Raw genomic sequence first — 19877 nt, 5'->3', positions numbered from 1 at the left:
TTGTGTGTGTGACCATGAATGTCATTATGTGCATCTGCAAAAGAGGGAAAGTAATGGCATTAGGGCACAGTCGCAGAAATCAGCAAGCTTTTGCCTTACAGTTTCAAGGGAGTGCTGGCACATCCCCTGGCTTTCCGGGAGCAGAAGTAAAATTTGCAGCGTTGAAGGCACTGCAAATATCTCAGAGAACCATCTCCCTGCCTCTGCGGCAGGTTTAGGTACATGGCCTTTGGTGGGTCACCTTGCACCTTCCTGCATCGGTCTCCTCCATGTGTGAAACAGAACTAATAGCTCTCGTTCTACAGCCAGTCTTCTTTTTCCTGTTTACACTGCAAGCACACTGGTTTTGTGACTGCCTCTGTCCGATAACGTACAGGACCCAGGACAGGGATGCTAACTGAAATTCATCCATACAAAAGTCAACACTTTCCACTACGAAATGAAATGGTTTTTGTCCTTTAGACAATTGCACTGACCTGTTTCTACCTAAGTACCAGGGTGCTATTATAGGATATTAATCTGCTTTTATCAATGTAAAAGCAATCTTGACAGGTTGAGCTAGAAAAGATTTTTTAAAGGGCAATATTGAAATCCAGGGGTAAAATGCAATGTAAGGACAGAAGAGCCCCTAAATGGGTTGAAGCCCTGTGCGCTCCTGTATGCTCGAATTCTCCCTGCAGGTCTTATACCCTAGGAGCAAAAGAAGTCTCTGGAATGACTCAGAAAAGGAGCATTCAGGCTGTGCAGGGAGATGTTTGTAACAGAGGGGTCGGTCCTGCAGCAAATTGGAAAATAAAAAAAAGCACCCTGCAGAAAGTCCAGCCAGTTGATGGCTCTCCAGTTAGCAGCTCTTAAACCTGCAAGAGACACAGCTGCTTCGAAGTCTGCAGAAGCCCGCAGCCTCAACTGCGAATACTGCAGTAGCCTAAAGGTACCAAAAATAACAAGGGGTTATGAGAAAGTCTCAGCTCTCACATTACCCATCTGCTTAGGAGGCTTTTCAGGAGCCCTCTTAAGTGTCCTTATTAAAATACCATCAAGCCAGCCCAGGGTTTTGTCCTGCGTGTGACTGGCGCAGTGCTGCCGAGCTGGCCTGCTGGAGGCGAGCTGACAGGTCATTATTTTGTCTCCTACAAATTCTTCGAGCCGATAAGGAAACTCCAACAATTTGATGGTTTATCGGTTTGCAGGTTGGAAAAGGAAATTATTTCAGTCGAGATAATGATTCTATTCCTTTCTGGGAAATGAGAGGTTCTGCTTCTCATGGGGACTCTGCCAGAAGCAGAGCCAGGGCGGGGATGGGACCGATCGCTCCCGAGTCAGCAGAAAGATGCTGTCGCAGCCAACTGGAGCATCTGCACAAATTGTAGGGAGACCGAAACTGCTCCTTTGAGGAAGAGAGAGAAAGAAAAGAGAACAGAACTGCAGGAGAAACAAAATCTATTTGTAAACCCCAGGCAGAGTTTCCCAACACAAGGAAGCCTGTGCAGGAGCGCAGAGATGAGAGTGGAGCCTGATGGATAGCTCGCAGAATTACCAGACACCATCCAAGTCAAATATGCTGAGGAGCCAATTATTTAATGCTAAGCACAGAGCAAACGGATGTTTAATAAGCTGAATCACTCCAGGATTGTAAGAGCTCTGCTTCTTGCAGCTAGAGGGACCAAACCCCAGCTGGTGTAAATCAGGATCAGGACCAGGATTGACCCCAGGTCAGCATTATCAAATACCCCCGCAATCACGCACCAGTGCCTCGGACCGTGCTGCTCCCCATATACCCCAGATCCACCATCCTTGCACAGAGGGGCTGGGGTGTGTGGGGAGGAGACGCAGCTGGATTTGGGGAGCAGATGGGCTCCCCAGCAGTGTGTGCACCCCCGGGGCCATGGTTCAGGCACGGCCGATGGCCTTCTGGGCTCCCTGGTTGACAGGCGAGCGGGTTGCTGCTCCTGGGAAGACAGGCCGAGGTATTTTCTAGCTGATTGCAGAGGCAACAAGGAGAGAGTGGGAGGTGTGGGAGCAATGGAGGAGTTTGGCCTCTGCTTTGGGCCCTGATTAGCGGCTGTTTGGAGCCGGGGGTGCTCCCTGGGAACAGAGCATCACTCTCAGGCTCTTCTGCTGGGAGGGGAGCAGGGAGGAGCAGGGCTCTCAGCACTCCTGGTGTGGATGTCTAAGCTAGGTCAGATGTAACATGGGCTAAAAACACCCCCATTATGGGCCTCTACATTGCTAAACATCTCAAGAAGAGTCCTTCTCAAAGCCCGTTCTCATCTCTGTCTATGCCACCTTCTCCTCTAAGCTCATATTTATACCATAAGGAGCTTAAAGTCAGCATCTCCCTAGGACCCACGCACCACTGCCAACGTTCCTCCACATCCTCACCACCCAGGGTACAGCACAGACACACAAGGATAACCCAGCACCAAGCATCCGTAACGTCTGGGCAGCACCGAGCCCAGTGCAGGACGCAAGGATTTGCTCCATGATGGGGAACCACAGGGACTCACAGCTCAGCTCCACCAAGGGCTCGGCCAGCACGAACCAGCTGGTAACCCAGTGGAGGCTGGTGTAAAGAGATCAACCTCCCACCTGCTGCAATGCAAGACAACTTGGTTCAGCAACACCAGCCCAGGATCTGTCTCTGACATGTCTGAACCAGCTCAGATGATAAAAAAGACACTCCTTTCTTCCTATTTGAGACCACGAGGCGAGTGCCCAAGCCACAACCTCCTGTGCGACAGCTGCAGAAAATAGGTCTGGAGAGGACCTTGAAATGTCACCCAGATCCCAGCCCCGTGACTGGGTCTGCATCAGGGCCAAGCACAACAAAAGCCAAAAGCACTCAAAGCATTAACAAATATTGTTGCTCATCGCACTTCTGTGCAGCTGCGAACAAACCTGCTGCCTGCCTCTTCCAGCGCTGCAGCAGGGAGAACACACACACATATTTACAAGCGTATCTCATACAGCTTTACAAAGCAGCAATTAGCACTGCTGTCATTTATAATGGAACAGAATCATGTTCTTGCTAAATCTGATTTGTGCTGATCCATCAGCACCACAAACAGCAGGGGCCTCATCTCCTGCTGGAGTCCCCGTTAAGGGAAGGGCAGGATCAGAGATCCTGAGATGTCAGACGGGATCAGGACCGCCACCTCGTGCTCCTCAACTCGTGTCCTGCTTCCTCTGCTTCCTCGGAGCAACCTGCTCCCCCCGCGGAGCCACCAGCCCACCTGCGTACTCACCGGTACCCTCGTTTTCGTTTCAAATCGCTGGCGGTGCTCCCTTTGCGCCTGTGACCATTTCCTAAGAAACAACAGAAAGAAAAACACAAAAACCTTCATCAGATCCAGGTTTGGGCTTCTGGTGAAGAAGGGCCTGCCCTGGAGACAGCTCCTGCCAGGAGCACCGAGCCGGGCGTGCTCCTGCTCTCCTACTGCCAGCTCTCCGTGGCTGCTCGGCTGCGTCGCTGCTCTTCTCCCTTCCCTCGTGCTCTGTGCCGGAGGTACAAACCCAACCCACCCAGTGTAACACATCTCCCGTGACAGCTGGGAGATGGAGAGTCCAGAAACGCATCCTGTCCAAGCAGCGCTGCCTGCTTCACCCGTCCCAGCTCCCACCGGCAGCTCAGCGTTACGGTTTCGTCCCTTTGGGGTGATCAGCTGTCCGTGTCTGGTGCCTTGGCCATCAGCACAAGGCCCCCGTCCCTCTTAGACGGGGAAAAACATGATTAGGAAAAGCCCAAACCCCAGCATCAAAGCAGCTTGTTGCCATCAGTTTGCACTTGCCAGCGGCGGAGACAGCGGCCTGCGTTTCTGAGGAGGGAGCCGACACCTCCAGGCGGGGTGTTAGGTGAATGTGACTATGGCCAACACGCAGCAGATTAGATACCAAGGCACCCTGACAGCCGCTCACAGGCTGTGGGTGACTCACAAGGGACAAAGTGGCCGGCTGGGGGTGGGCAGAATAACGAAGGAGAGCAGCTCGGGGTGCTTTTGGGGTCCTGACCCTGTTTTAGCACAGCCTGGGGGTGTGAGACTCTTGCAACTGGCAGCTGTCGCGTTAACGTGGTCTGAAACCCCCTCTGGATAGCCAGGGGTGGTGACCCAGGTCTGCTCCTGGGTAAGGACAGAGAGGGACACCACCGCGGCCACCTGAGTTTCTGCTGGGGTTGAGGGCTTCTCACCCACTACTGAAAGCTGCAAGGACAACGGGATTTTTCTGTCAGGCCTTACAGGCGTGCAGTCATCTGGGAGTCTCTCGAAGTGAGGAAATGGCCCTTTATTTTGCGCAATCTCTGCACTGGCCGTGTTTGACAAGGGCAAAGCAAACGCAGTGCGTTCCCACTTGGTAAATTTTCCACGAGAAGATTGACAGAAATGCTAGGAGACACTTGTTATCACGGGTCAGCTGGGCTCCTCTTCCCAAGGTCCCCGAGCAGCTCCTGGCTGACTCAATCACTCCTGCAGTTTGTCTTCTCTTTCTGCAGGCACCAGCACGGGTTTACTGCAGCAGGGTCCCCACTTCCCATGACACAGGCAAGCAAGTGGGAACCCTCCTTTTAGGCTGAGGTTGTGTCCGCCCTGACCTCATGCCAGCTTTTATGGGATTCTCCCCCAGGGGGAAGTGCTAACAGTGTTTTCCAACTCAGATCAACACCTGGATGAGTGTGTCAGGACCGAGGAACCACAGGGCTCCGACCACTCGAACCGATTCAATAACTGGGAACATGACTGCAGGGTGCACACGCTCGAGGAGCAGAGAAAAACTGCAACCAGTGATCTTTCTGATGGCCAGTATTCCTCCTTTTCGTGCAGCTCAGGCCATAAATACACGGATATTTAGGCAGTAAACAGAACACGGAGCACAGGTGACTTCATAGCACGGTACAGACCAGCCCGGTGACCGCGGCAGTGCGGACTGGCCAGGCTCCAAGGCCACAATCAGCCCCAAGAACAGGACTTCTCTGTGCCTAATGAGTCCACCTGCTTTTGAGAGCATCCAGCCGCTTCGACCTTGTGCACTTAACCGTGAACTCCTTCCTTCGCCCCGGCCCCAGTTCAGATCATTAGCTGATGAGTAACCACCACTGCTGAGGACTAATGGCTCGTTTGCTGCTAAACAGCCAAAAGTGATCAGCAAGGGGGCAAAGAGCTTAACGCAGGTCACTGTCACCATGCCTACGCGGTGAGTGCCGCTGTATTTATTTTGGGCAAAATTCCCAAGGAAGGCTGCAAATACCTGCAGTGCCCTGGCTTCGTGCCCGAGACCACCAGGGACGGCCTGGCTCTGCGAAGGTCGATGCACAGCCTCCTCCTGGCACCAGGGCAGGGTCTGGCACCACGCTTCCCTTGGGCAATGCCAGGCTTCGGCTCTAACTTCTACTTAAAGCTGTCTCCTCTCTCAAAAGGCAGAGGCCAGCATTGCAGCTTGCTTCTGCCTGTGGCAAGGGGAACTCAGGGACACAACAGCTTGCAGCGCGACATCTGAATTCACTGCTCGAGGCTCAGGGGAATCCTTGTGGGATGAGGCTATAAATGGGAGTTTCTGGTGTAAACAAAGCTGTACCTGAGCTACAGTTTCATTAACCGACTGCCTTGAAGAGGTGTCTCAAGAACAGAGCCTGTGACCGACCGCACTCGTGATGGGCCCTCTGAGCCAGCACGCAGGGAGCCGGGGATGACGCCGTGGTGCCCTGGTAGCCTGCCTTTTACCAAATGGGACGGGGCATTGCTGGGAGCAGCTCAGGCTTCCTTCTCTCCTTGCCAAAATGCACAAGAGATGAAAAGCTGTGCAGCAAACAGGCTTGCCTGTGGCTTTCCTCTCAGCCACAAAGTCGCTTTTGGCTTCTTGGGGTGGTTTACAGATGAATCGCACACACCCTCCTAGATATGACATAACGTTTCTAATTGCCATCCTTGTCTGCATCACCAACATGCCACATCAGCTCACTTGTGAGCCTGTTCCTCACACCACGTGCTTCTGCAGGGGAGCCTCTGCCTGTCTCTCTGCCTTCTCCGAGGTAGTCTACACTGGGGACAGCCCTAGCCCTCAACAGAACAAGCACTGACGTACTCCAAATGGACTGTCCCCCAAAATGCACGTGCCCGCTTTAGCCTTGACCAGCCAGCAACCCGAATCTATCCCACCTGAAGCAGCATGCGGTGCTCTTCCTGGGGTGCACATTGCATGGGGGACAACCTGATAAATCTGCACCAGTCCCTGACCCCCTGGGTAGGATTCAGCTCCAGATTAAGACACCTGAATCACGACCTACGTGCGTGCTGGCTGTCTCAGCTCTTACTGCAGGCAGTGGGGACGGAGTCAGTGCAATCTGTATGTCTGCAGAGCCATGCAGTTACTCAAATATCCGTACCTACTTCGGGGTAAAACACCCTCCAGGCTCCAGGACTGCACTGACCAAATACCCACTGACAATAACGGAAGATCGGGCACCTAGTTCATGCTCTAATCTTCCATTGCAGCCCTCCTCCTTGCTGCCCCAAGTTCCAACAGCTCCCAAATAACAAACCTTTTGCACTAGAAGGAGATGCCCTCCAGCTCTGCACTCTCAGGCCCCTGCCGTGATGAGTGGCACAGTTACAGTGTTTGTGGGTCTCTCCCATAGTACCACTGAAGAGAATAAATTTAACAAAGGAAGGAGAAGGAACAACTGATGCTGAAGCCAATGTCAACAATCATTCACCAAATGGGACTTTCTCATTTTCAAATGACCTTGGAGGTTGCTTCCAAAGTGCTGTTTGCAAGCCCTCTGTTAATCTGAAAAGCAGACACTGCTACAGGCTGTATTACAGCATCTTCAGTAAATTTGCATCAAATATTACTCTAAAATGCCCAGAACCACTGCAATCAGTTTTTTTTTTTTTTCATCTTGACATACCTGCAAATCAAACATCATAGAGCCACTGCCCTGTGATTCAGCTTTAACAAACAACCTCAAGTCTGGGGAAGAATTCATCTCGGATCTCCCCTCATGCCTGGCTGACCCCATGCTCCCCTCCCAGAGGACTGCCCATTTCCCTCATACTCTCAAGAGCCTTTGACATTACCAGATGCGCTGAGGAGCTGCCTGCATTAGTGCATCAGAAAGGGACCAGAACCTTTCTCTAGCAAGCTTAATAACTGCAAGCAAGGCAGGGAGCTGCAGGCAAACATTGCCATGCTGTCAGACAGAAATGAGGGCACACCCTGGCTTCAGTGAAGACAAGGAGAAAACTATGACGTGCTGCCTTCCCATCCCAGCCTAAGCACTGGAGGTGTCCCGATGGTGATTAAATGATAGCTCTCGCATGCAGCCCTCATGTACCTGCAGAGAAATGTCCCCAGGTGGGCTAGTTAGCTAGACACCCTTCATTGGCAAAGGAAAGAAGCCACAGCAAGAGCCAGCTGGTCTCTGCTGGACATCTCCCTCAGGAAAAGAGAAACCACGCCACTGAAACTGTGCTTTGTTCTGTTCGTCGATGGAAAAGGCAGCTAGTGAATAGGTGACTACAGTCCAGGTATCTAAATGGGGACAGGTGGATTCCACCTCGCCAGAAAAGATTCCGCTCTGCTGGAAACCCCATTTCTGTCAACTGAGGGAGTTTGAGCCTCGCTTCCAGAGAGGTCCACTGGAATCGAGGTAACCAAGTCACCCAGCTCCCCTCAAAAACCCCACCTGGCAAAGGAACTCCAAAAAGGCACATCTACCGTGCATTGCCACACGTGGCTGTTGCATTGCCTGGGAGGGTGAGATGATTGTTGTCGTTGATGGCAAATCATTTCTGTGTGTGATCAAAAGGTGCTTTGGTTCATAGGCTTGTGACGGCAGCTGGTGCATGGCTTGCAGGGTTCCGGGCTTTCCAGCAAAAAACACAGTGAGGTGGCTCAGCCCTCCCGGCCCAGGCAGACAGCAGCGAGCAGAGCCAAGACATGCCAGAGGAGCAGTGCCCTGACCGTGTCTCTGGGCTCACATCCTTCCCCATCTCTAGCCCCCCATTTTCCCTTCCTGGGTAAAACCTGGAAATAATGACGTCAGGTGTATTTGGAAAGGGCTTTGAAATCTGCAGATGAAAGTGCTAGATAAGATCTCACTGCATTGCCCTAATAATGGAGGGAGAGGGAAAGCCATTTGGAGAAGCAGAAGGGGGAAAAACCCCATGTAATAAATAATAGTCTATAAATTATATAAATCGAATGCATTAAAAATCCAATCCTCTGAGAAGCAGCTGCTTCATTCTTTATTGTTGATAGCATCAATATAAGAGGGGAAATTACCACCTTGTGTTCTGCAACACATCACACTGACTTTCCTTTAAAAACTCTAATGTACCCTGATTGCAAAGTCAATTTAAAATTCACCATAAAACACAGAATCTCATAAACTTTACAGCCCCAATCACACTCGCTCAGTGCTTTTGCTCAGATCAAGTGCCTGGGCACCCGCTTCGCTCTCCAGCCGGCCACCCAATGACTTGTGAAAACAAGCCAGTCGTGTTGGAAGTAGCCTCAGAGGCAGCTCATACCACGTACCAGCTCATCCCACGTACCTAATTGCTCGCATTTCTGGCACGATGACGGGTAGCCAGAACCAAATATGACGAGCCCTTGAGTGCAGCTGGGGACCCTGCGCTCTGGTGCCCTGAGGTGGGGCCACCATCCTGCGATGCTGAGCCAGCCTCCCTCCCTGCACTGGGACACGTTTAAAATTCAGCTCTTTGAGCCCATTTGCAGGCTCCAGTGAAAAACCCTAAGTCACTTCACTGAGGCTGGGCTTGCTCCATAAATTTGAGCCCTGCAGACCCTGTAGTGAAGATGGTGTGGGCTGTTAATGAAAGGGAGCGTACAGCTATGCCAGTGCTGAGAGTTGATCGTCTGCTCTTGCAGGCATGGGTCCCACTCATGGGTTGATGAGGGAAAATTAATTAGGCTCCTAGTTTTGCTTCCTACATAAAACTGACTCCTTTTGCTTCTGATTAAAGCATTGATGTGCTTTTTTTTTTTTTTCTTTTTGGTGACAGAAAGTCCATCTCTGTGAAGGGGTACAAAGGATTTCAGCTGAAGCCATAAGAAAAGCTGCATATTTCAAGATGCACTTCCCCAGCAGCCTCAAAACACTGCTGTCTGGATGTCTGCGTTATGCATACATCTCATAAGCTCTGGCTTAAAATTCTCCCCGGATTCACTTCCAGCTCAAAACTGCAGTACGTATTCAGAGAGGAGCTACGAAAATCTGCGATACATTGCTTTTGCAATCAGCCTCTCGCACATGTGACAGACTAAACTGTAAGGAGATGGCTGCTTGAAGAAGGAGCTTGAGGTTCAAGGGTTAAACCCAGAACAAGGAAGAGGACAGGAAGGTCTTGGGGATGGAGCAGTTGATCAAAGGGTAGCTCAGAAGTTATTTAAAAATAAACCAGAAAGTAGAACTTCCAGGCAGTTGCTGCTGTAATTACAATGCAGACAACGGAGCCATGGTGCTGTTAAGGTTGCTGTATTTTCCTAGCAGCTGTGTTTAATTTACTTAAAACATGCAAAGCCATCAGGTCAGATCCCATTAGCAGAATCACTCTGGAGCACTACAAGAGCCCGGCCAGCCCAGCGCTGCTGAAATGCAGAGGGTGAAACACAAATGCAAAATGCCCCTGAAGAAGTGGGTGATGCATGCGATGGTCAATGTGAATGTGCTTTTCCTTCCCCCTCGGCGGCAGCAGGTGCTGGGTGGTCGGTCACTCCTGCTTCCCCACACCAAGGTCATCCTCTACTGAGGAGGACTCCTAAGGCAAGGCAGTGGTGATCAGCAGAGCCAGAATCAGGGCAAATACCTCTGCTGGCTGCGGTGGAGAAGGTGAGTGGGAAGTCTGGGATCAAGCACTTAGGCAAGTCCTGTGAATGTGCTTTCCTGTAGCAAAGGGCATCTGGATTTTTGTGTCCTACAACCCGCTTATAAACACGTACAATGTCCCCTCTGCACTGCTCTGCTCTCCGAGCATCCCCTGACGTTCCTGATGCATTGGAGAGGAGAGCTCTTGTCCCAGGCTACTCAGAGCCTCCCCGGCAGTGGGAGGTTTGTGGGTTTGTGGGTCAGCCTTCCACCTCTGGAGCTCTGTTCACACGTGCCGAACTGGGGCCAAATGTTTCATAAGGAGCTTTTTCAAAATAGAGAACAGAAAAATAAAACCTCCTTGTGAGAAAAAAAAAAAAAGCTACTAGAGATTTTTTCTGTTTGTTTTGTCGTTGTTGTTGCTGTTTTTCCATTCAATGTTGGCTCAACACTCTCAGCACCGGAGGGAGCATCAAGGTTTCATTCACTGTTTGTGTGTTCTATCAGCTCAATTCTATTTCTAAAAGTAGCACCTGAGTTACTTAATTGCTAGAACAAAAGATGTTAAATCACATTTTGGTCCCTGCACGCCATGGTAAGCACTTCTGCAGCCACCTACAACCATCTCAGTCAACCACAAACTAGAATTCAAGCACGCCCTGTTTCACTGAGCCCCAGCCAACAGAGAGATGCTGGCGGCTTTAACCGGCACTGATACCAAAGGGACCAGAACCAAACATGCAAGGACAGAGCAGAATAAGCCACAGGCTCCCTTCTGCTCGAGACCCAGATACAAAGTCACTCCCACAGAGAAAGGGCAGATAAAGTACAATGAACAATAAGAAATAATATAAAGTAATGGACTCAGAAAATGTCAGACCAAACTGCATTACCCTTGCTGATGAGGACTGGCACTTGTCCTACCAGAACCCCTCCTGAAATCATCAGCTCTTGATACCATGTGCAAAGGACCCCAGCCTGGCTCTGGAGCTGCTGGAACAGCTTAGGGTCGCTCTTTCAGCACAAACTCATCCTTCATGACTTACAAAGGTGTGAGACTTCTTTGCATAATAAATGACAAGGCAGAGATACGGTTTTCCCGCAGATTCTCCCCCTTCCCCTTTGAAAGAAATCTATTTATTCTGAGTGAATCGGCGCTTCTCCAGATAAATGTTGTTTGCAGTCAGTTTAGCTCTACAAGATATGCATTCTTTTGCATGCCCATAATGAATTTTCACAGCTAGAGCCCTAATCCAGTCTAGTCATGGAGGGTTTATCAGGACCTCTTATTTTATTTCTACCAGTAAATGGGAATTGCTTTCCTTATCGCTATCTAGAAGCACCTGAGTGATTTTTGCTTCATATTTCCTATCCCACCAGAATTCAGGATGCGGTGTTATCTGATACTGTACAATTGTCACTCATGTTACTTGCCTTTTTATTTTAATTTGTTGGATTTATTGCTTTTTTTTTTTTTTTTTAAAGAGATTTCACTTGAAGATTGGAGTCCCTCCTTGCTCCCTGCCACTCTCCTGCTCACTTTTCTGAGGTGGATTTTCTGAAAGACAGGGTGAGGGCCTGTCTTGCCTTCATCTGCCTGATGCATCTGCACTTCAGATGACACTCTCTGAAGCCCCCACCCATCCCACCTTCCTCCACCAGGGAAATGCAAAACTGCACAGCAGCAAGCGGGGATTATTCCTGACATAACACAGCCGCGGAAACCCGGAGAGCAGGAGCTCACTGACAGTGACCGCTGCAGTTGCTGTGCCAGGGAGGGGGTACATAGATCTTAGCTCCGGAAATGTGAAACCACTGCTGCTGGAGAGGCACAAGAAGACATATAAATCCTACAGATAACGCAGTGATGGATCAGTAGTGGCAAGACATTAACCTTCACTCTTGAGGAGACACCCAAATGATAACACCTGTAGCCATGCCACTCCGGAGTTATCTGTCTTGTCACTTGAGAAGATAAATCTATCTGACCTGAACCATCACTCTACGCCCCTCTGGCTCACTTGCTCAGAGTCCTCACAGATACAGGCAGGGATCAGGAAAATCACACCTAATAATCAATTGAGTGTGTGTAACAAGGCTCACATGGAAACCATTTCCCCACAGTATGCTAAAATAATTCTGCAGAGCAGGGAAAAACATGGTAGAATTGAAGGCCAGTCTGCAGGGAAAGTGCTACATGTCAGTGACAACTGTGGAAGGACAGAAAACAGCTACCAAAACCTTAAGGAGCTGTCACACACAGGAAAAGTAAGTTAATTAAAGCCACTTAAACAAATACATCTGGGACAGGGACGTGGGATGTGGGGAGAGAGAATGACGTGGTACTAAAAGCTCAGACACACTGCAAGTCCCAGACAAGAGGAGAGGAAACCCATGCTGCTAAATCCAGACAAGGGCCATGGGGTGAGCCCCAGAGCCATGCTGGCAAGGGCAGCCAGCCTTCTCTCCACCCAGCCAGCAGCACCCCATCTTCCCCAACCAGCAGCTAAGGGGAGGGCAGCAGGTCAGCCCCTCAGCTGGAAAACATCAGCCAGGCTCCACGGATGTTCTCCTAGAGCAAGCTGGGCTGGCTTGGGGTTGCACACCCATGTCTTGACTTCCTAGAGTACTCCTTGGGTTGGATCAAGGATGTGAGGATATAAACCCATCTCATATGACCAACATCACCTTCCCCTTCAGCCCGGCCCTCCTCCACACACAAAGCCCTGCTGCTTTGTGCTGACCTTGCAGCTCACCTACACCACAGTTTGGTTTTGTTGTAACCTCCTCCCAGAGGAACTTATAACGGTGGGCCTTTTACTCTGAACGCTCAGTGTGATACCCACACAAGTCCACGCAGGACCAGCGCCTGCTGCTGCCACCACTCCAACCAGCAGCCGAAGGCCCCTTTGCTCAGAAAGCGGAGCCTTGGCACACACCAAATCCCCACTCTGGGGTGACAGCAGGCAGGATGCAGGCTCTGAGAGGAAGTCCTGCGATGGCATCAGCCCAACCCAGAAAGCAAGGGGAGCCCCCAGAGGCCTTGGAGCGAGGGGAGCCCCCAGAGGCCTTTCCAAGGCCTCTCAGCCTGCTTCCCCTTCTCCGTGGGGATGCGGGCGAGGCAGCCAGGCCAACGCTGTCCTCCAGCAAAGCCAGGGGCTGCTGGCATTTGGCTGTCTTGGTCAGTGAGGAGCTGGCATCCTGAGGGACACCAGTCATGAGGGGCAAGGTCGGGGATCTCCATCCTCACCACAGACCTTGTTCTCTGGCCCTAAACCGGGCTCTGCTGCAGGGTTTTCATGCCAGCCCCTTGGAGGGATAACTCATCATGAGTGCCCATGGCTCTGGAGCCAACGTTACAGCCCAGGCTCCAAATATAGCCCAGCCCAGCAGCAGCGGGTTTGCGGGCAGCCATCCAAGCCCCCACCCATGCCCCCAGCCCCTTCCCTCCCCCGGCTGCTTCCTTCACCCAGCCCAGCCACCGGCCCCCACCCGCCGGGGCTGACAGATTTGTGCGGTCCCGCTAGGGCGGGGTGGGTACATTTATTTCCTCTTTTCCAAAAAAGAAAAGAAAAAAAAAAAAAAAGAAAAAAAATACAATTAACCTCTTCCTCCCCTTACCAAGGGGCAAGATGCATTTCCCGGCCACTGAAATGGTTTCAGGATGAGGAGTTCTGCTCGTGCAGCTGCGGAAATGCTATTCTGGCTTAGCTAAAATTACAGAGCTGAACTCATGTGTGGGCCTTCAAGAGACTGTCCCGGAGACCGCAAGATTAGAGGACCGGACCCACGACCTGCGAGGCCAAGGTCTATGCCCAGCTGCACAGAGGGATTCTCGGGCGAGTCACAAGATGTTTCTCCACCTCCGTTTCCCCAGAGATAAAAGAAGGGCAGGGAAACTGAGCTGGTCAGGAGTGCATATCGCCAAGTGAAGGCCCTTTGCAGCACGGAGTGGCCTTCCCACTCCTTTAGGCTAAGCTGCCCGACCCTCTAAGAGATGCGGAGGAGCAGATCCATAGCTAAACCCAAGGATTTCTCTGAAGTTTAAAGAGGGAAAGAATAACACAGCTCCCCACCCCACAGCCCATCCTTAAGCTCCTCTACCCCGCCCCAAACAACTCCCATTTCCCCCGTGATTTCCCAGGGACCACTTCTGACCTCCGGTGGGTCACAGCTTTCGGATGCCCAGCCCTGTGTGCTCCTGCTGCTGGGATGGCTGCCATACAGACGCTGGGCAGCCAGAAACATCGGGACGAGGCAGGAATTGCAGCCAGCCCTTGTCCAACCGCCTCCTGTCCAAACACTCGCTAGAGATCTAACAGCACCGAAAAAAAGGAAAGCGCGGGATAACCCCAGCATCCTGGCCAACATCTCCTCTCCCTGGGCTTCCAGAGCTATTGTCAGGCACATAATGACTGCTCCACCAGCTCCACTGCCAGCATTCAGCTCATTACTTTGCAAAGTGCTTTGAAACGCACTGAATACGAAAGGTGCTCTATCAGACCAAATTCAGCTCCGTTTGATATTACAATGCAGCGTGTTTTACCGCACGTCTTTTGTCTGTGTCTTTTGATGGTACCCAGTTGTTCCCATAATTCAGTATTTCGGAGTCATTAGTTGGAATTAGTAAAGTCCTGCTGCCGGACTTTCCTGAGGCTCTGTTCTGGGGCTACAAAGAGACAACTGGGAGTTGTCCTGTGTTCCCAAAGGCAGAGCTGCTGCAGGGTTGTCCCAGGGGGAGCAGGCAGACAGGAAATGCTGGACAGACGGACTGCAGTGTGGTCACAGGGGGTGCTCATAGCCAAAAGGGAACCTACGAATGCGTTTATCTGGTTCCTTCTTACAGCACCAGGTGAAGGGCTTCACCACAGCTGCTTTTAGACAGCACATTCCACAGAGTTCACATTGCTCTTCCAGAAATTTCCTGCTCTTGGTGTCAGGGCACCAGCACCCAAGTATTCATCTTCTTCTGGCTGATGCTACCCCGTATCCTCCTGGCTCTCACACTTGGACTCAGAGGGAAGCCCAGGAGAGAGAGACGGCGGCTGCATCTGCAGCGCTACACTAACAGCCCTCGACAGACCTTCAGTCCGTCAGGACCTTCAGTCCTCAAGTTTCCCCGATTGGTTCTTGAAGCCACTTTTACTTTTGGCATCCGCAACATCCTGTGGCAACGAGTTCCACGCTTTAATTACACCTTTTATGAAAAAGTGCTTCCTGCTGTTTAAGGCTTCTGCCCAACTGTTTCACGATTTTTCTCTAGCTCTTGTGTTTGCAGGACACAACAAACAATGGTTCATCCTCCACCTCCACACCACGTAGGGTTTACATGCCCCACTTACAGACCTCCCTGGTCCTTCTCCGCCAGAGGACCTCTGAGAAGACCCCATTTTCAGCTACGAAAATGCACAGTGCCCTCTCTGAAACAGCCCCCACTGAGCTCCACATTCTGTACATCCACTCTGTAGCATTAAAACACCTAAAATGCATGCTCAACTTTACATGAGGGAGCAGTCCTGACAAAATCAAGGCACAATGACCAAATATTGATGATCTGGCTGCACAAACCAACCCGCCTGCGCTGAGCTGCGGTCCCCAGCACCCCTCCCTGCCTCTCCTCCCCACCCAGCACCATCAGCCCAGAATAAAACCAGACCGCTCCCCAGAGCATAAATACCGAGGAGGACATGCTGCATGCCTGCGCTGGGAGAACCAGCACTCTGGAAGGATCAGAGATGCTTTCTGCCTCACAGCCCCAAGGTCTTTGCCTTTCACTGGTGTGCTTCGCAGCACAGATATGTTTAAAATTCAAATTCACAGCAGCTCTCCTTTTATTTTAAGAGATTTATATTCTCCCCTAAATTAAAAGTTTCTCTCTCTTGAGCCAGGAGAGCTGGGGAGAGCAGGTGACCTTGGCAAGCTCCTTCCCACCTGCCCATACACCTGGGCAATAGGCCTAATTGGCACGGGTGTTAATCAAAGGCAGCTCCTTGGAAACTAATGGTGTACTGCGGCTGAAGACCAGCAGCGGAGAGACACACAGCTCCACATGCAGATGCACAGCTGAGAGTAAAGGTGGGTCCCGCTGCGCTGCACACCTCCAAAATACAATCCATCCTCCAGGACAGATAGAGGACACCATCAGCAGTCGTGCACAGGGAGCTCCAGCAGATGCACGGAGCGGTGCAGTTACGTGGGCTATTGCTGCCTGACATTGCTGCCTGGCCACAGGCAGCCAGCTCGGCTCCCAGCACTGTGGCACCCGCTGCACCTGTGGGTGCTGGCCCTTTGCACCCACCCCGGCCACCCCCCATGGGTGTAAGGTGGGCATTTGGGCACTGAAACAGAAGTAGGAGCACACCAGCCTCCCAGGACCCAGCACCTCTAGCAGGCTGTCATTGCTCCTGCCCACATATCGACTGTCTTCCCTAAGGATTTCCCTGAAAATTACTTCATGGATCATCCCACCGAGTATTAACACTAGCATTCCCATTGCCACACAGCCAAACGCAGACAATTCACACCTCTCGCCTTGCGTTTTCTTAAGGAACACTGTTCAATAAAACAGCCTGCCTAGATTCCAGCGTAATCTAAAAACAACTTTATGGCTTCTAATTTTAGCGCTAATCTTCCTTTGCTATGGTTGTGTGATTTCTAATTATTTTATCCCCAAGCCTTGGTTTGACGGATAGTTGTATCCTCTCCAATGCTGAGTGACTTGTAAAGTGCTGTTAAAAAATATGCTGATCATTTCATGTTCATTTCCAGTTCCTACGCAAATAATATTCTCATATGTGGCTTCACTGAGGAAATATTATTGTTATTAAAACAATAACAATAATAACAGCAATACAGTTTTATACAGAGAGCTCTATTTTTCAGGATGATCCCAATCTGATCCTGCAAACACCTTATTTTCTCTAAAAGTTGTTAAAGAGCATAAATCCGTTATCCAGATACGTATCTCTCAATAATTTAGTGCCTTTGGCTTGGCATGATTCCCAGAACATTTCGCCTTTATCTGCCTTTATTTTCAGGTTATAACAAACTGAAGAACAACCAGCTGCGCTGAGCCCATGTAGCAGTGGTGTTGGGGACACGGCTGCCTCGACACTCCCTGCAAGCACCCTTGTGTCTGCATGTTCAGGTGAATGAGGACGGGAGAAGCTAGAACAACGTTTTCTATTCCGTTTTGACTCACCTGGCATTTAGGGATGGATTTTTACCTCTTGCTGTGACTGCCTCATTAAAGACCCCGGAGGTATATGAAACAGTGGGCAGCCAGGCCCTGGGGCTCTGGGGACGCTGTAGAAAATGCAAGCACTTTGATATTTGTGACACTTTTGCTTTCACAAGTAAATCAGAGCTGGTTTGGCTCGGCACACGTGCAATCACCACGGAAGGGGGCACACAGCCGCTGAATTCAGAAGGCAGTGCTGGGTCCCTGCTCTGCAGCACTGCCAAAACCACCCCTGCAACTGCCTCAGAAGCCAGGGCTGGGCAGCTACAAACCATCAGCTCCCTTCATGCCTCTCCAAATCCTCCGATTTTACAGCAGCAAGCATCAGACCTCAGCTGAGGATGTGCTGAAGTGGCCTGAGATCAGACTCCAGGCAGCTGTTTTCTCTCCAACCGTGCTCACCTGAAGCAACCTCACCCTGATGCTCCTAACCAGGGACCTGGATCCAGTCCCGATCAAGAACCTGATGCAGTCACATCAGGACAGAGGTTTGGCAGGGAGGAGATGCTGGACACACATGGGGATGCCCATGGGACCAGCAACCCGCAGCCCCCCGGGGGGACGCAGACCAGGGGTGGTGGATGTTTGGCCGTTTATTTCCTTCCCGAGGATTTACATTGCACTCGTAATAAACCGGGCGATTGGAAAGCATCCATTTGACCTGTGACATTTTTGTTTTAGTTACTCTCAAAGCTTTGACAGCAGCAGTTTAAACACAGAGCATGTGAGCTGAGGCACTGAAAAAGCACCCCGTCCCCACAAATTCAGGGTGGATGGGAAAAAACACCACACCGCAGCCCTGAGGGTGAACGCGTTTCTCCTTTCTCCTTCTTCTTTCTCCTCTCTTTCACTTCCTGAGCCTGCTTCAATATGTGTCTTCCCCCTCCTCACTGGAAACTTGATCTCAGCTCCCTACCCTCCACCACAATTGTCAAGAGAGAAGGATATGGGCTATTTTTTTCTTTATTCTCCGCACAATGCTGCACATAGAGTATTTGAAATGGAGATTGTCGAAACAGGAAACTGCCCAGTGAAAGTCCTCAGGCCCAGGTCCTGAAAATGTCACGGTACAGAGCTGTGCGCCGGGAGAATGGGGCTCTGTTCCAGGCAGCGCTGCGCCTCCTCCCCCCGAAATAAAAGCTGATCCTGAGAGCTGGGGGCTAACCTCCGCTGGAGTCAGTGGGAAGCCAGCTCTTATTAACCACCTTTTTGTGGAGGAATCCTACAGATGGGGTTAAAAATTATAACCCTCTGCTGGCTGATACTTTTATCAGCATGCAGAATTAATAAGGAATATAAGCTCGCTCAGGAAGCCAGCCCCACAGGAAATCATTCATCCTCAGAGTTTCAGAGTAACATCCATAGCATCCTGCTGGCTTCACTCTTACTCAGTTCTCTGAAAACTCATCCATGAGAGCTGCGCTTTTCAAGCTCTCATCCTGAGCTTTAGTTCACCTCGATGGGCTGGAAGAAGGAACCTTGGAGCAAATCCTGCCCGTGCCCCCGTGCAAGGCACTGGGCTGGCACCAGTGAATCTCCACCAGGATGCAGAGCAGGGCACAGCTTGGCCCTCGTCTCTTTGGTGTCCATTTACCTACCTCGGAGCAAATATTTAAAAATCACGAGGACATTTGATGCACAACAATGAGGCCAGATTTGGAGAAGAGACTACGGTTCCTGTGTACCCACGGAAGTATTTTCACAGTTTGTTTTTTTTTTTTCTGCAGGTGCCAGAATTACTGTAAAAAACAGGCTCATGCAGCTGTAGGTTTTGAGGCCTTGTAACTCTGATCTGAACAGGCATCCTCTCCAACAAACATTGATATTTTCAGCCCTTGATTACTTCTGCTGGGAGTGAAAACTTTTTCTAATTGTTTTTACAGCTTTCTGCAAGTCAAGTTAAATCTTCCCATGCAGAACAGCTGGTGACCACTGCCAGAATGGTGATCGAGAAATTCCCTTTCTGGAAGTAAAGGAGATTGTTTTGTTTTTTTGGGGGGGAGGAGGTGATGCAGTCGTGATTTCTTTGGAAACGTTGGTTGGAACACTGGTTATTATTGTAGTGTCAAGTCTCTGATCTACAGAGTGACAGTGTTCAGGGGGAAAAAAAAATCAGTTTAGCCAGGAAAGTTCTGGTTGGAGTCTGCTTCTGGCTTCCAGCAACAGCTTCAACCAGCCTCCAGGCAAATCAGCCCGCAGGAGGATATGTTAAGTTGAGGTTTGCAGCAGGCGAATGATCCCAATAGGATCAGAATAAATCCTGGTGCTTTTGTCCTGCCACATGAGTCTGTCAGTTTTTGTGTGGCACCACCGCCCTCATGGAGCCCTGGAAAAATGAAATGCTGGTGGGCTCAGGTCAAGAGGTCCAAAACAATTAACTGGAACAGGTTAATAGATTAATGGAACGGACAAGTAGGAATATCATTGCAGATTGTCTGCATAACTCACAGAACATCAAATTTCACCCATAATCCATGCAGAGAATTACAATAATTACCTGGGACCCGATCCTGAAAGGTGCTGAGTGCAGTCAAGTGGTCTCAGTTCCCATAGAGGTCAGTATCTCAGGGGCTTTCAGCAGGATCAGCCTTGGAGCCTGGAAAAAAAAGAAAGGTTGGGCTTAGTATAGTCTTCTGTTAGAAAAAAAAATTAATTAAAAATGCTATACTTTAATTCAAAAACCCATCCCAGCTCCATGTGCTAGCTCAATATTCCTGCACGGAGAGCCAACACAAGGGTCAAGCAGACCGTGGCCATGGTAGGTGCTCCCCAACCCACAGGCATCCTCTGCAGAGCTGGGATAGACACTGGTGG

At 50.6% G+C, this 19877-nt stretch overlaps 1 protein-coding gene across 5 annotated transcripts in view; it reads right to left on the bottom strand.

Moving 5' to 3' along the window:
• Window positions 1-19877, bottom strand: part of ZBTB7C (zinc finger and BTB domain containing 7C) — a 139744-nt gene that overhangs the window by 62008 nt on the left and 57859 nt on the right. For 3 of the 5 annotated variants that reach the window (XM_040540572.1, XM_040540571.1, XM_040540573.1), the window contains exons 2-3: window positions 19561-19659; window positions 3246-3306 (exon numbers count right to left, since the gene is read on the bottom strand). The gene's annotated coding sequence lies outside the window, so the exon portion shown is untranslated. The remainder of the gene's footprint in view (window positions 1-3245; window positions 3307-19560; window positions 19660-19877) is intronic. The other 2 variants (XM_040540575.1, XM_040540574.1) reach the window with 1 other exon arrangement.

The sequence above is a fragment of the Cygnus olor genome, chromosome Z (assembly GCF_009769625.2).
Source record: "Cygnus olor isolate bCygOlo1 chromosome Z, bCygOlo1.pri.v2, whole genome shotgun sequence".
Lineage (NCBI taxonomy): Eukaryota > Metazoa > Chordata > Aves > Anseriformes > Anatidae > Cygnus > Cygnus olor.
The sequence above is the reverse complement of the archived record's forward strand: the minus strand, read 5'-3'. Positions and strand labels throughout refer to the sequence as shown.